This window comes from Sorex fumeus, unplaced genomic scaffold (genome assembly GCF_029834395.1).
Source record: "Sorex fumeus unplaced genomic scaffold, SorFum_2.1 ptg000142l, whole genome shotgun sequence".
Classification (NCBI taxonomy): domain Eukaryota; kingdom Metazoa; phylum Chordata; class Mammalia; order Eulipotyphla; family Soricidae; genus Sorex; species Sorex fumeus.
This window is the reverse complement of record NW_026606199.1, coordinates 3,923,530-3,939,066: the sequence shown is the minus strand read 5'-3', so window position 1 is coordinate 3,939,066 and position 15,537 is coordinate 3,923,530. Positions and strand designations below refer to the sequence as shown.

The 15,537-nt window shown below is 66.6% G+C and overlaps 1 protein-coding gene across 1 annotated transcript in view; it reads left to right on the top strand.

Annotated features, from left to right (window-relative positions):
• Positions 1-15,537, top strand: part of BNIP3 (BCL2 interacting protein 3) — a 46,886-nt gene that overhangs the window by 24,790 nt on the left and 6,559 nt on the right. The gene's annotated exons all lie outside the window — the stretch shown is intronic.

The following is a 15,537-nucleotide window of genomic DNA, read 5'->3' as shown; positions in this document are numbered from 1 at the left end:
AGGCGTGGGCCCCAAACACTGGGCCCAAAGGCACACGAAGGGGAAAGACGGGGAAGCCAGCCAGGACCAGCCAGTCCTCTCGGCCCGAAGAGCAGGGCAGAGGGAGCACGGGGACTAGACCCGCAGAGACCAGAACCGGGGGAGACCAGGGAGAAGCTGCCCCCACCCACACCTCGCGGGACTCGCACGGAGAACCCTGAAGTGCTGGCGGAGAGGCAGGCGGCAGGGACTCACCGCAAGGCCAGGCCCCAGACCCCGCCGGCCACCAAACACTGCCCCACGGGAGAGAGCAGCTCTGGGCGCAGCTTCTGACCGAGCCACGGCTGTGAGGGAGGGCGCGGCCAGTGTCACGACCATCCCCTCCCCGCCCCCTTCCTGCCAGGAGGCCTCAGCCTGGGTGAGCCGCAGCCTCTGGTCCCCAGGGAAGCCAGCAGCTCCCTGCTTGGACCCGAGGGTGCCACGGGACAGCAGCCCTGCCCCGGTCACGCCCACACACTGGTTGAGGCCTGCCAGGGGGCAGAGCGGCCGTCTCCAGAAGGGGAGGGGAGGTCCCAAGTTGGCCGGGCTGTCCCCCACGTGTCGTTCTCTGTCGTCAGCCCGGGAAGGAGCTCAGGTGCTCCACCTGCTCACCCTCCACCTCACTCTGCGCCGACCTTCCCTAGAGCTCACGGGGAGCTACGGGGAGCTGTGCCGGGGCATCCCAGGGAGCAGCCTCTGACCCCGATGCCCTCGGGGAACATGCTCGAAGATCCGGACGCTCCCCGAACCTGTGGGGGCTGCAGGAGTCTGGCACATGTTGGTTTCTCTGAGTTAAAGTTCACCCCCACAGAACACCCGGCGCTTCCTGGAAAGTTCGCTGGGAGCGGGGGCTGCAATGCAGGTGTGGGCGCCCGTCCTGGGGGCTGCTGGTGCAGGTGTGGGTTCAGCCCCATCCTGGGGGGCCGCTGGTGCAGTGTGGGCGGCCGTCCCGGGACCCTCACACAGCAGGACAGGCGTCCTCTCGTCTGGAAGGAAACTGCTCCGCCAGGCTGGGCTGAGCTCGGGCTTCAGGCACCTGAAGTCGCCTCCCCACCCCCGCCCCAACCCTCCCTGAGCCAGAGGACGGGAGAGTCTTCAACAGCAAAGCCGTGCGGCTGACAGCTCCTGGGGCCGAGCCCTGGGCTTCAGAGGCACTCATGGCCAGGGGACGCTGTGGGGCTCCTCCCCACCCAGCGAAGGGTGGCAGCATCCACCCACCCGCATGTGGCCCCTGACCTCAGGGCCCTGGCCTAGCAGCCCAGCACATGTGTCACCTGGGCTCAGAGCTGTGTCAGGAGCAGGAACCGGCCCGTGTCCCCCTCTCCATCGCAGCCTGCAGGTCCCTGGGCCCCACCAAGGGAGGTCTGAGCAGCAGCAGGACCCGCACCCTGGGCTAAGGGGGTGCTCTGGGACGGAGAATAGGCAGGCCCAGTGCCAGTCCCGTGAGAAGCACACGGATGGGCTCCCTGCCCACGTTTCCAAGACTCCAGAGAGGAGAAGAGGCTGCCCTGGACTCCGCCTGGGCAGTGGGCTCGGTCAGGAGCGAGGAACCCGGGTCAGGTGTGTGCGAGCGCCCTCCCGCAAGGAGCCCGTGGCACCATGCTGGGCACACCTGTGCCCGCTGTCCAGCCGGGTCTCCCTGCTGCAGGGTCACCACTGACCACTGCAGATGCACCGGGAGTTTAGCCAGCCTCCGCGGAAAGACTCGGCCCAGCCCCTCGCCGTGCCTCTGCCGTGCCCGGGTGAGCATGGGCACCCCACGCCCTCCGGGGCGCCCTGCTTACCCAGTCTCCTTCCCTGCAGCTCTGGGCGGGCGCGGCGCGTGCAGCCACTCGGGGCTCTGTGACTCAGCAAAGCGCCGGCTGCCGGCCGAGCTTCCAGATGGGCTCTACCACGGCGCCTGCATCGGGGGAGGGCGCCCGGGGCAGGCTGGATCAGCTCCGGGCCAGACAGGCACGCGCAGAACCCGGGCAGGCAGCAGAGACCCCCCGTCTCCTGCAGTGGCAGGGGCAGAGGGTCCCGCTGCTTCCGTGGTGCCCAGCCCGGCCAGCGGCCAGTGGGAGGGAGCAGGAGGTGCACTGCTCTCTGCCCTGCTGGGGGTCTCCCTCCAGCCATCCTGGTCAGGAGGTCAGTGGCACAAGCAGCTCCACGGCCGGGGTGCCGAAGTCTTCGAGGGGGCCGGCAGTCAGCAGGACCAGCCCCCCAAGACCAAGAGCCGGGAGGGAGCCTCCTCTGGGGAGATGTCCGGGGTGGGGGGTAGGAGCCCCACCGGCCCCCAGCAGCTCTGCCCGCCACTCCAGTCCACATCTCCGCAAATGGATCCAAACGTGCACAGCACCCCGGCCCCAGATCCAGCATCAGGATCCCAAAGACAGCCCAGGGTGACGGGCAAAACCCAGGCCGGGGTGGGGGGAGGGTGCCTGGGTCATGTCCGGCTGGAGACGCCCACAGTCTGTTCTGGCCACACACACAGTGAGGACAGGGAGTCCAGAGCACCCTCACTCAGTCTGACACCTGCACCCACTCACCGTGGCCGCCACACCCAGGCCCAGCCCCCCGTCCACTCTGGGGCCTGGGGCTCCCGGTTCTGGCTGGCTCCCCAGGCCCAGAGCCTCAGGACTCGAGCCTCTGGGTCTCAGGCTGCGGCTGGTCCTTTCCGGGAGATGGAGAGGACGCTGACGGGCCCTCCAGCCCCATGGGACAGTGGAGGCCATGCCGCTCTGTGGGTGTGTCCAGCCTGATGGTGACAAGGCCCCAGCATGTCCCCCTGTGCCAGGCACGGCCGCCAGGCCAGTGAAAGGGGCATTATGGGCAGGGCAACAATGCGCCTCTGGCGTGCAGGGGACGGCGGGCACTCCCCGGGGGCCCACAGAGAGGGCACTGAGGGCCCAGCGCGTGCCCAGAGACCCAAGCGCAGTGGACAACTGGCCATGGCTGCAGAGGGCCCAGCAGCACTGGGCTCCACGGCTGGGAGGAGCCTCGTTTCTGGCTACAGATGTGTGTGTTCTTCAGACTGACGCCAGAGAACCCAGAGACAAGCCCTCACGTTGGCAGGCAAATGGACTTTGGCAAAAGGGCACAAGAACCCACTGGAGAAAGTGCAACCGCTCCCTGCGGGAACTAACCCAAAAGGTACCAAGGAGTCACAGGCACACCTAAGCCAGACACCAGATACACCTAAACCAGACTCCCAGGTACACCTTATGAGACACTGGGTACACCTGAACCAGACACTGGGAACACCTAAACCAGACTCCCGTGTACATGTAAACCAGACACCCAGGTACACCTGGACCAAAGACACCTGGTTATGCCTGAACCAAAGGTACCTGGGCACATCTAAACCAAAGACTCCTGGGTACACCTACACCAAAGACCACAGATACACCAAAAGCAGACGCACAAGTCCACTTAAATCAAAAGCCAGTACTTCCTAAAACGAAGACCGGAGACGTATCCTAAAACTTCCTGAAATGCAACTTGGAAATTACTGCTTGGATACAATGCCAGAAGGCACTTGTAACAAACAGCAACAAAAAGATAAACTGGGCCTCAGGAAAATGTAACATTGTTTCAGGGGCTGGGGAGCTAGTTCAGCGGGTAAGATGCTTGCCTTGGGTGCGCCGACCTGGGCTTGATCACGGCACCCCAGACGGCCCCCCAAGTCCCACCAGGAGTGACCCCTGAGCTCAGAGCCAGGCGGTATTCCTGAGCACTGCGGGGTGTGCACTGTCCCCCCAAACTGGAGAACAAGTCCTCTGTCTCCAGGGACCCAGGCAGAGCCTACGGAGAAAGTAGGTTCTCGAAAGAAAATGCAAAACGCGAAAGAAAACAACTGGATTCAAAATCGGGCCAAGCACTTGAAGAGACATTTCCCCCGAGATACCCAAGCGGCTGGAAAGCCCAGCGGGGTGTCCAGGCGTCGGTCATCAGGGAACTTCAAACAGCAGAGAGGCCCTTTGCGTCATCACGCAGCGGCCGTCTGTATTCCAGGGCCTTCCTGCTGGGGTGGGCAGTGATGCCCACTGTGCGGAGGAATCGGTGTGCAGGTCAGCCCAGGGCCTGCGGCAGTCCCACTTCTGGGCCTGGACACAGGCGACCTGGAAACCGGGGCCTGGGACACTGAGCCTGAGGTCTCCGAGGTGTGGGCGGGGACAGAACAAGGGCCTGACTGGCCCCCGGTCTCCTTCTCTGTTCTGTGAAGACGACCGTGGCCACGCGGGTGAGTCACCAGCCCACACCCCCTGCAGGACCCTTGCCGAAAGGTCTCCCCCTCTCAGCACCCTTCCCTCGGGATGGCACCAACATGTCAGGGTGTCCAGCCCCCACCCAGATTCAGACCCCAGGCTCCACCCGAGTGACCCCGTCAACCTCACTCTGCTCGCACACAGGCCTGCCCCGCCGGGAGCAACTCAGCCCGTTCCTGGGAAGTTTTGGCGTTCACTGAGCCCGAGCCTCCCCCAGAGCCCTTCTCGGTGCCGTGCCCACCGCGTGTGCTGTACCCTGGCCCCCGCTCCCGTGCTGCTGCTTCTCCTCTCCTACAACTAGCCAACAGTGGCACCAGAACACTTGATTTTGGACCCTGGCTGGTGCTGACAACCCACTGGAACCTGCGGCCTGGTCCCTCACCGTGCCGCTGTCCTGGGAGACGCGTGCTGCGTGTCCTGAACTGTGCTCTGGGCCCTGTCCCGTGTTCCGTGTGGGAGGTAGGCTTCCCACACACCGTGGGAGGCGCGGGGTAATCTCCACTGTTATCAGGCTTTGGTAATCTTCACTGTTATCAGGCTTTTCTCCCGAGAAGGGCCTGGGAGTCCAGTAGAGTCACCTGTTGCCTGGTTTGAGACCCTCCTGCCCCTGAAAGTCACTGACCGGCCTGCACTGGGCTTCTCCGTCCAGGAATCTCTGCAGAAATGGGTGTGTCTGTAAGTGTCACAGCAGACAGTGACCTGCACTCGGCTCTTTTGGACGATGTGTGAGGCTAGCACTGTCTGCTGAGACCACAGGTCTGTGTTCCTGGTCTTCAGTTAACTGCCCCTTTATCTCGCAGCTCAGGCAGGCACAAGGCTTCTGCAGGAATAGGAACTTCCCCGTCCTGGACAGGCACCTGGATGGCCATCAGCACCCACCGCCCTCCACCCGCCGCACCCCCTACACAGAGGCCCGGGTTACACACGGAACCCCACCCCAGTTGTATTTGCTCTTGATTGCTTGCGACCTATGACGTCATCCTATTAGAACAACTGATCAGATCCTGCATGCCAACGAGGGTGTGAGGCACTGCGGGCAGCCGATCTATCACATGCCCTATGCCGGTCTGTAAGACGCTCTCACCCGCTCTAATGAAAAGAAGATTCAAAAGATGGCTGATCGATCGGATTATTTATGCAAATGAGGATGTGAAGAACAAGTCACCCGTGGTCTAGCCCACCCTTCCCATTCCTTCCCTAACAAGAGACTGTGCTACAGCTGGGGGCGAGAGGGGAGCAGTGACAACAGGGAGTGACATTTCTGGGACCGTGGTGACAGAGGTGGATGTGGGTGCCAACAGGCGGCCAGCAGGTGACGGGCACCATAGGCTCCCTGACGCACGTTTCCCATCCCACGTGACCACAGGCAGCAGCCCAGGCCCCCGAGGAGAGACCGCGGGGTTCGGGGAGGTGACCAGAACAGGGCCACTGTCCTGCGGAGGCTGGAGCAGACACAGAGTCCATCTTAAAGGCTGTGGCAGCCCTGACCAGCCACAAGCAGCTGGCAGACGGGCACTGGGCCTCCGGGCACCCAAACCCTGTGGTGATTCCAGCTCCGTGTGAGAAAGGGCGAGGCTGAAACCAGAGGACGCCTGGGCAAGACGGAAGGGGCGGGGGTCCCCAGGCAGGAGACGGGTCCCAGGTCATCTGCCAGTCATCAAAGGGCAGTCCCCGGGGAGAGCCAGAAGCCGGCCACGTCCGAGTCTCCCACTGCACAGAGCACAGCACCGCGTGCACCCGCACTCACACCCGCACCACACCACACCGCACTGAGCCGCACCTGCCCTCCCTGAACTGGCACCACTGCACCCCGCTCCACCCCTCCCCTGTACAGTTCCACACCCGAAAGGCTCCGCCCTGCACTGTTCTACACCGCTGGACACCTGAACCACTCCACCCCTGCACTGGGCTACACCCGCACCACTCCACCCCTGCTCCGCTCGACCCCTGAACCACTCCACAGCTGCACTGTTCTACAACCGCACCGCTCCACCCCTGCACCATTCTGCACCTGCACGGCTCCACTCTACACTGAAATCACTCCACCCCTGCACTGTGCTACGCCCGCACCGCTCCACCCCTGCACTGTACTATACCTGCAGCACTCTACACCTGCACCACTTCAGCCCTGCACTGCTCTACCCCTGCACTGCTCCAAGCCTGCAGTGCTTCACATCTGCACTGCTCCACCCTGCACCGCTCCACCCCTGCACCACTTCAGCCCTGTACTGCTCCACCCCTGCACCGCTCCATGCCTGCACCGCCCCACGCCCACACAGCTCTACGCCTGCACAACTCCACCCCTGCACTGTTCCACCACCGCACCACCCCACCCCTGCACCGCCCCACCCCTGCACTGTACTATACCTGCAGCACTCTACACCTGCCCCACTTCACCCCTGCACCGCTCCAAGCCTGCACCGCCCCACGCCCACACAGCTCTACGCCTGCACAACTCCACCCCTGCATTGTTCCACCCCTGCACCGCCCCACCCCTGCACTGCCCCATACCCGCTCCACACCTAACTGCAGCGCTCACTCCACACCTGTACCACACCCCTCTACAAAGTCCACCTGCTCCAACGCACAGCCGATCACTGGCTTGCAGGATGACCCACCAACTTCCACCAACTTCCCTGACCTCTGGCATGACCTCCAGCTCGAGTTGAGCCCCCGAGAGAGCGCAGGCATAAACAAGAAAGGGACGCTGGCCTGGAGGCTCCTCCCTAAGCACGGCCCCAGAGGAAACTCCCCACCCCCCGGCCTTCCTGTGCACACATCCCCTCTGAAGGCCCGGCGAAGGGTCGGCAGAGAGCTGGGACTGGCCTGGCCCCAGGGGCCCCTCCACCCACGAAGGACTGACCACGTCTGCTGGGACTGCCCAGGCCTCGGCTCGGGGAGGTGCGAGATGGCAGGGAAGCCAGGACTAGGGAGTGACGCCTGCAGGGTCCCTCCACAGCTGGCTGGCCATGCTGGGGGGGAGGTGGCCAGCAGCAGGACATGGACAGGGACCGGGAGCACCTGGGAGAGGGGTGGCCGCAGACTGTCCCTGGCAGGAGAGGCCTGAGCGAAGCACAGGCAGGCGCCACCCCAGCCTCTCCAGAGCCCCTGCCCCGGGGTCAAGGACAGGGACTCCCCGAGAGAGCAGGGCACCACCTGCAGCAGACAAGCCCCTGAGCCGCAGACACCACATTTAGGACCTGGGACACGGAGCCGCACCTCAGCCTCCCTCATACCTGCCTGCAGGCAAACTACTGTTCTGTTTCTCGGGCAGAAGTCACTTTTTACGTCCAAAATGTATCAGGCAACAGAGTCTCCACATGCCCACCGTGTGTGCCCACAATTTCTTCCTATTTGTCTAAAAAAAATATGGGGAGATTTTTTTTTTGGGGGGGGGGTTTGGCTGGGCCACACCCGGCCGTGCTCGGGCATTACTCTGGCTCTGCACCCGGTGGACTGCGCGTGGTTCAGGCGGTCAAAGCAGGGTGGGTGGCCAGCAGGCGAGTGCCTCACCCTGTTCCTTCGGCCCAGCCCTCCGAGGGGGCTTAATCGCACTTGTTGGCATGGAAACTGTCAGCAGAGACGCCAGACACCAGAACCCAAACGAGAATGCTGGGAAGTGCCTGCAGCAGGGAGCACTGGGCCTGACACTCCCTGGAGAAGCCAAGCCCAGAGGGGCGGGCGGGGCCTGGGGAGGGGTCCCAGGGCAGAGGCAAAGGCCACAGCCTCATCTGTCATCAGGAAAAGCGTTGTCAGGAGAGCTGGGCGGCAGCACGGGGTGTGCCTCGGTGTGGCACGATGCCCGCACGATGCCCCACACCCGGGCTGGGAGCGGGGACCCTGGCAAACCTGAGCCCCGGCCCTCAGGAGCAGAGAACCGCCTCCGGGGCCACACGGAGCCTGCGCCAGGGGCCTGAACCCCAACCCCCGCGAGGAGGACAGGGTGGCAGCCCGGACAGGACCGACGGACGGGGCACCCGCAGGGGGGTGAGGTGGGCGCAGCTGAGCGGGAGGGTGCCAGCTCGCTACTCTCCAGGAAGAGCCCTGAGCCCGGCGGAGCTCCAGGCGGAGTGCCCGCCCAGCGTGCCGAGAGTGCCCGGTGTCCCCTCGGACAACCAGAGCCGCAGGGCAGAGCAGGGTCAATGCCCACAGAGGAGCCAGCACTCACGAGAGTGGCTTCGAAGTGCGCAGGGAGCGCCTGCTTTGGGAGCCAAGCTAGAGCCACGGCAGCTCGGAGCCCTGAGGAAGAACCGGGCTAAGTCAGCGCATCCTGGGTTCCAGCAAGAATGTGCTAGAAAGGGCTGGAGCAATAGCAGTGGGCAGGGCGTTTGCCTTGCACATGGCCCACCCAGGGTTCGATTCCCAGCATCCCATATGGTCCCCCAAGCACCACCAGGAGTAACTCCTGAGTGCATGAGCCAGGAGCATCGCTGGGTATGACCCCCCCCCCCCAAAAAAAAAGAATGTGCCAGAAAGAAGGATGGGGCAGGGCACATGGCCGCTGTGATCCGTGTGCTCGGGGCACTGATCCATCCTGGGCTCCTCACGCCCTGCCCCCCAGCCCTGTCCCCGAACTCTGGCTGCGTGGGGGCAGCTGTGTCCTGAGCTCGGGGTCACCGCACAGGCGACCATGCTGGGGAGCGTCTGTGGTCCACCAGGCTCTTTCCTGTCATCTGGAGCGCTGGTTACCACCAGGACGGCACGTGATGGCACGCTGGGGGCACAAGCAGGCCTGAGGAGGCCCCAGGGTCCCTCCCTGGGGGCCAGGGGAGGGAAGACCCCACCTGGGGAGCTTCCATGCCTGCTGGGGAGGGGCTCCAGAAATGGGGGGCTTTTGGCACCTGTCTCCTGCAGCCCCACACGCACCCCTGAAGGCCCCTCTGCCTCAGAGGACGGAGACGCACGGAGCCCCAGCAGCAATGCCGTTCCCCCACCCCCCGGTTATCTGTCTCCCCCAGCCGCTCAGCCGCTCACCCCTGCCACCATGAGCCAGCAGCAGAGCACCAGCCGCCCTCTGGATGAATGCACAGCCCTCTCCTCCTTCCTGCCCCGTCCTGAGAGGTCAGCTGGTGGAGGGCAGAGCCCGTCCACTCACGGCAAGCTCCACTGGGGGTGGCCGTGAGACCCTTTCCTACAAGTCTCCAGGGGGAGCGTGAATGGGGTGGCCTGGCCGGAGCTCCCTCCCCCAGTGAAACAGGCCTGGACCCCCAAGGTGGCAGCAAGGGGGGGGGAGCTTCCTTGGTGGCTGGATGCGTGGTTATTGCTGCAGACTACAGGGGGCTGCTCTCCGGGACCCCCAAAGAGAGCCTGGCTCTGAGCTGCAGCATGACAAGGGGCCTGACAGCAAAGGAGATGACCCGCCGGCGGCCGCGACAGCCCCCCAGGCCCTGGTCCTGGTCGCCTGGGCCCTGCGGTCCTGCCGCGCGCCGGAGGCCCCGACTCCTCCGTCACCCAGGAAGGCCTCGCCCAGGGGACACCCGGCCAGGGCGGGGGGCAAGGCCGGGGGGCGGCCCCGGCTCGGAAACAGGCGGGGTCTGCGGCGGGGGCGGCGCGCCCCTCGCCCCCTCCCTCCCTCCCTCGCTCCCGCCGGGCCGCGCCCGGGACCCGCGCCCGCGCCCGCACCCAGAGGCCCGCGCCCGCGCCCGCACCCGCACCCAGAGGCCCGCGCAGGCCGCACCTTGCAGATGGCGGCGCGGCGGGAGGCGCCGAGTCGGTCCCGCCCGGCGTGTCCCCGTCGCCGCCGGCCCCGAGCGCCCGGCCCCGCGCCCCGCCCGGCCCCCGGGCCCCGGCCCCGGCCCCGCTCACCTTCCCCGCGAGTCCGCAGCCGGCGCGGCGGGGCCGCACGTGGGCGACGCAGCATCCGCGCCCCGCGCCAGGCGCCGCCCCGCGCACCGCGCGCGCCCCGGCCCGTCGGACGCGCGGCCTGGACACGCGCGGGGCCGCGCACCTGCCCGGCCCGCCCGCCCGCCCGCCGGGACCCCGACCCTGCCCGCGCCTGCCCCGACCCGGCCCACGCCTCGGACCCCGACCCGGCCCCGCCCGCGCCCGGCCCCTGCCCGCCCGCACCCCGACCCGGCCCGCGCCTCGGACCCTCCCCCGACCCTGCCCTCACCTGCCCGGCCCGCCCGCCGGGACCCCGACCCGGCCCGCGCCTGCCCCGACCCCGCCCGCCCGGACCCCATCCGCACCTGCCGGACGCTGCCCGGGCCTCGGACCCTGCCCGCGCTCCCGCCCGCGCGGACCCCGACCCGGCCCGCCCGCCCCCGCGCGCACTGCCCCGCGTCTCCGCTGACCCTGCCGGTGCGCAGGTCACTCGCAGCCGCCCCAGGGTGGGCAAAGCTTCCCCGGGAACGTGCGCCCTGGGCTCTGCGCTTTCCTGGAGGCTCCGACTCGGCCAGCAGGGCCTTGGCCAACGGGGCCGGTGGGGATGTTCCTACCTGCCTCCTTGTCTGGGCACCTACACCCGGGTGAGGAACCCATGACCTGCGCTGCCCCCCCCCCCCCCCACGGCCCAGCTGCCACGGGCTGCCCCTATCACCCCGGATTCTCGGCCCTCTGGTCCCCCAGGACAGGCAGAACCATGAGGCCCCAAGTCAGCCCCGGGGAGGGGAGGAGTTAGTGTGAAGGTGGGCACAGCAGGAAACCTCACTGCCCACAGGGGCTGTCCCCCAAGTGGCCACCGCTCTCAGGCAGCGCAGGGCCAGGGCAACTGGTGAGGCTCACACAGGCCCTCCAGGCTGTGGGCCACGGCGGGTGCCCCCAGCGTAGGACCCAAGACCTCATCCAGCAGGGTCCCGGGCGGGCAGTGCCCTCTGCCACCTTCCCACTGCCCGTAGCCGCTGGAGGGCCCTGGGATACCTCCCGCCCAGGGGGTCGCCCATCTGTCCGCTGGTCTGAGGGCCACAGGGTTCTATGGGCTTGGCCCCTGCACCTGTGAGAGGGTCGTGCTCTGGGCTCGCTCCCTCGCGCCCCTCTCCCTCTCCCCACCTCCCTGCCCCTGCTCTCCCGTGGCCGTTTCCAAGCACTTCCCGTGCAGCAGGAAGGCTGGCAGGGCAGTCCCTGGGCACCCTGCCACTAAGAACAGCACCAAGGGCCCCGGGGAGTGCAGAGACGCCCCACGAGCCCTGCCCGGAGCACAGCCTGCGGCAACCACCAGCCCACGGAAGCTCCTCCGTGACCAGAGCCCTGCTCTGGCCCCGGGGGTCTTCACCCCGGGAGGAACGGCCTTCTCTTACATTCCCAAACTGACGGGATGTCACTTCCGCAGAGACCATCAGGGGGATGGGTGGGTGGGCGAAGGAACAGACAGGTGGGCCGCCGGGTGGCTGGAGGAACAGAGCAGAGAGGAAGGACCAGCCGGTGAGCTGAGAATTATGACGGGAGGAAGGGAGGAGGAGGGGCCGGAAGGCAGGTAGGGGGAGGGACAGACGGACGGACAGACGCAGGAGGCGAAGGCGGGTGTGTGGCAGTTTGGTTGGGATCCGTGCAGGTGAGGCGGCAGGTGGTGGGCAGGTGGGGGAGGGAATGGAGTGATCTTTGGTTGCATTTGGCTTTTTAGAAATGCAGCCATTGTTTCCACATTTGGTTCTTGAAGAATGTTTGTCCTCCGGAAAATCAATATCAGAAGTATTCAGAGGTGACTGGATCCCCCGCCGACACCCTGGTCTGCTAAGTGGCCCCTTCTTGCGCGCTTTTGTCCATGTGTCCCTGGTGCACGAGAGGCAGTCAACTGTGCCCTGGCTTCTAGACTCTGCAGCTGTCCCGAGGGGCCACACACTGAGGGCCTCAGGGCTGGGGCCACAGCCCCAGGGCAAGGGGCCTGGGGTCCACATCTGTACAGGGGGCTATGAGCGGCAGACGCCTCCCTGGAAACACAGACACGCAGTGGTGGGCTCCGTATGGCTGCACGGCCACGCCAGCCCCTCGGCGTGGAGACCAGCCTGGCCCCAGCCCCTCCTGGACTCTGGCAGGTACCGATTTCTGTGTTCCCTTCCCCGAGTCCACAGAGAACCTGCCCCCGGTGTGATGTCTGGGCAGTGGGGCCCTTGCAGGGTTCACTGAGATCACAAGTGGGGGGCGGGTTCTCAACATGAGAGAGCAAGCAGGGCTAGGGCACTGGTCTCACCTGCAACCAGCCCTGGTTGGGTCCCAGTACCGCACGTGGTGGACACAGAGCCTGCACTAGCCCTGAGCATTGCGAGGTTGACCACAGCCCCCAAATTTTGAAGAGGGAGGAGTCCTTCCAGAGCCAGAGGTCAGGCTGCCCCAGCCCAGAAGTCACAAGGAGCAGCCCCCTGCCTCCCCCGCAGGAGGCCCACAGACCCCGCAGGCTCCAGCCTCGGCCGAGTGCAGTGGTCACTGCTGCCCTGCAAGTCTCCGGCCACTATACTGCTGCCCACCCAGGACCTGGGTCATACAGGGTCCGTCTGGACCCTTCTCAGGGCGTGGCCACCCCTGTTCTGCTGGACAAGCTTGTCTGTACCTCCGGCCATTTCTGCCCACCTGCTGCGCCCAGCCAGGCCTGGACAGTGCTCCATCCCAGCAACTCGGCAGGGTACATGCTGCTGGCCACCTGCACGGCCACCTACGCCCGTGTGCTCCCCGCCCCACTCCACACATCAACACGTCACACTCCCCCTGCGTACCCCACCTGCCCCCGCGCTTCAGACTGCCCGCACGCTCGAGTGCCGAGGCCTCAGTCCGTGCAGGCGTGGGCCGTGCCCACACTGTCCCGTGGGCTGGTCCTTTGGTGGACAGCGGCTGTAGTTTCCACCTCACCTGGTGTGGCACCAGGAACTCTGCTCACCGTGGTGTCCCCTCACCCCCCGCCCTTCAATTTCCACTTCTCTGGCCCACTGGGACCCCTCCCTTTGCCAAAGCCAGGCCCCGCCTGCTGGCAATCAGCAAACCAGGAGTGCCTAAGAGGGTGGGCAGGACGCAGGGCTCAGGGACGCGGGGAGAGAAGCCTTCATCTCCAGAGGAAGGACAAGCATTGCCGGGGACAGCTCGTCAAGCACCTCTGGCGCAGCTTCCCCTGGGGGCGGGGTTCTCCACCTCTCCACCCTGCTTCTCCATCGCCCCAAGTGCCCAGCCCAGCCCAGCGTGACCCCTGAGAACCTCTCGGGTCGTGGCCTCCCCCTTCAAGAGCGGCCAGGGACACGCGGAGGAACCCACGCGCAGCTGCTGTGCCCACGGCTCCCGCCCTCCTCACGCCTCTCCGCTGCGAGCGTTTGGCAGGAAGGCCCAGAGTTTTCCTGACGCTGCAGCTGGCCGCCACTCCCTGGAGCTCAGGCCCTCGAGGTTCCCGCTTGGGGAGGAAGGTACGAGATGAACCAGCCTTCTGCGAGAGGGACAGAAGGCTGTGAGCTTCTGTGAGCTGTTCTGTCCAGACAGCATTGCCGAACGGGGGTAAGCCTGGCGCCACGCCAGAACTGCCCCTGCCCTAGGCGCCCGGCCCCCAGGGCCTCCCCAGGCCGCCTAGTGCGGGTGAGAGCGCTGGGTTCGCCTCTGCCGGTGGCTGGGCGGTGTGCAAGGCGGAGAGCGTCTCGGCTGCTGGAAGGAGTTTCAGGGTTCCGGCGCCTTCTACAGCTTTGCCGCTCAGCTGCACGTCCCACTCCCTGGCCAGCAGGGGGCACCGGCCAGCGGATGGTGGGCAGGGGGGAGTCCGACTCCACGGCAGCCCTGCCCCATCTCAGCACCCCTGCCCAGGAAGAGAATCAATTTTCCGCAGCGGGACAAGCAAAGCATCAGCCGGCCAGAGAGCCAGGCGCTGGGGGTTTGCAGTGGGAGTCCCGAGTCCAGACAAGCCCTGGGGGTCCTGGGGCACAAGGCCCCTTTGGGGGCCCTTCCCCTTCCAGTCGCTGGCCTGGAGTTAGTACAGATGGGGTGGGGGAGGGTGCAGGACAGAGAGGTGGGGCTGGGGGTGGGAGTGGGGGCCACAGGGGATCAGTGAGAAAGGACGAAATTTCCAGGAGTCTGCCCAGGAAGCACGCTCTCCCCACCCCCACCCCTTCAGACAGCCTGCTACCCCTGGGGCACCCGGCCTCTCCCCCGGGGCACCCGAGCCTCTCCCCCGGGGCACCCCAGCCTCTCCCCCGGGGCACCCCAGCCTCTTCCTCAGGGCACCCCGCCTCTCCTTGGGGCATTGCAGCCTCTGTCCAGATCACCCCGGCCTCTCCCCTGGGGTACCCCAGCCTCTTCCCCTGGCCCGGCACCTCCCCTTGGCACGGCTGCTCTCTCCTCTCAGGCACCCCAGATGCTCCTGACTGGGCTCTGTAGACAGTGGTGTCCACCCAGGTGCACTGGCCCTGGGATGGGCTGCCCTGTGGGAACCGGGTCACCTCCCGTGTCGGGGTCCACAGTGCTACAAGGCCCCAGGCCCCCAGACCCTGACAGACACCTTAGGCTTCCCTGGGAGCCCCTCCCAGCCCCGCAGGATGGTCACTGTCCCCAGGGGAGCGCCCCGGGACTGTCCTCCTCCACCGGGACGTGGCGGCCTTGGGGCCTGCAGGACCCTCCCCTCCCAGGTGTGGGGGGGGCAGGAAGGTATCCCCTCATCCGCGACCCCCCCCACAGCTGCCCCAGAGATCCCTCCTTCCAGGCACCTGCCTCTGCCCCTCTGCCCAGGTATGCGCACAGCTGGGTCCTGGGTCCAGGCGGTGTCTGGGGGGCTGCCAGGGACCTGAGGACGGGCTGAAGCTGTGGGGGTGTGGGAGGGCAACCAGGCCCTGGCCGGCAGGGTGCATGGTCCCGGTGCCCTCCCCTGCCGCAGGTCAGCGCCCAGCAGGCACGGGCTCCCGGGCTGTCCGGAGGTCCTGAGTGGACTGGCCCTCTCCCACAGCGGCCCAGAGAAGGCCCAGACGCGGGACGCCTGGCTCGGGGGCACCCCGGGTCACGCCCCGCTGCCCCTCACGGCTGACGGGAAAAGGGGGTGCAGGAGGGCTGAGTCCGGGGCTGGGGGCAGAGAGTCCCCTCCGGCCGCCCCGCCGGCAGCTGTGAGGCCAGGACAAAGGCCGTGGAGCGTGAAGGAGTGTGGGGGTTCTCAGGCCTTCCGGGACCCCCGCCCCCCGCCCCAGCCTCCCCGGGCAGCAGCAGGGGACGGACCACCAGCAAGCACCCAGCGCGGTGCAGCCCAGCCCCAGCTCAGGAGCGGCCGCCGGAGGCCCCGCCCACCTAAAAAGCACCGCCCACCTAAAGGGCCACGCCCACCCGAGACAGGCCCCGCCCACCGGGGGGACCGGGCCCGACCACTACGAATACGAAGACCCCCGCC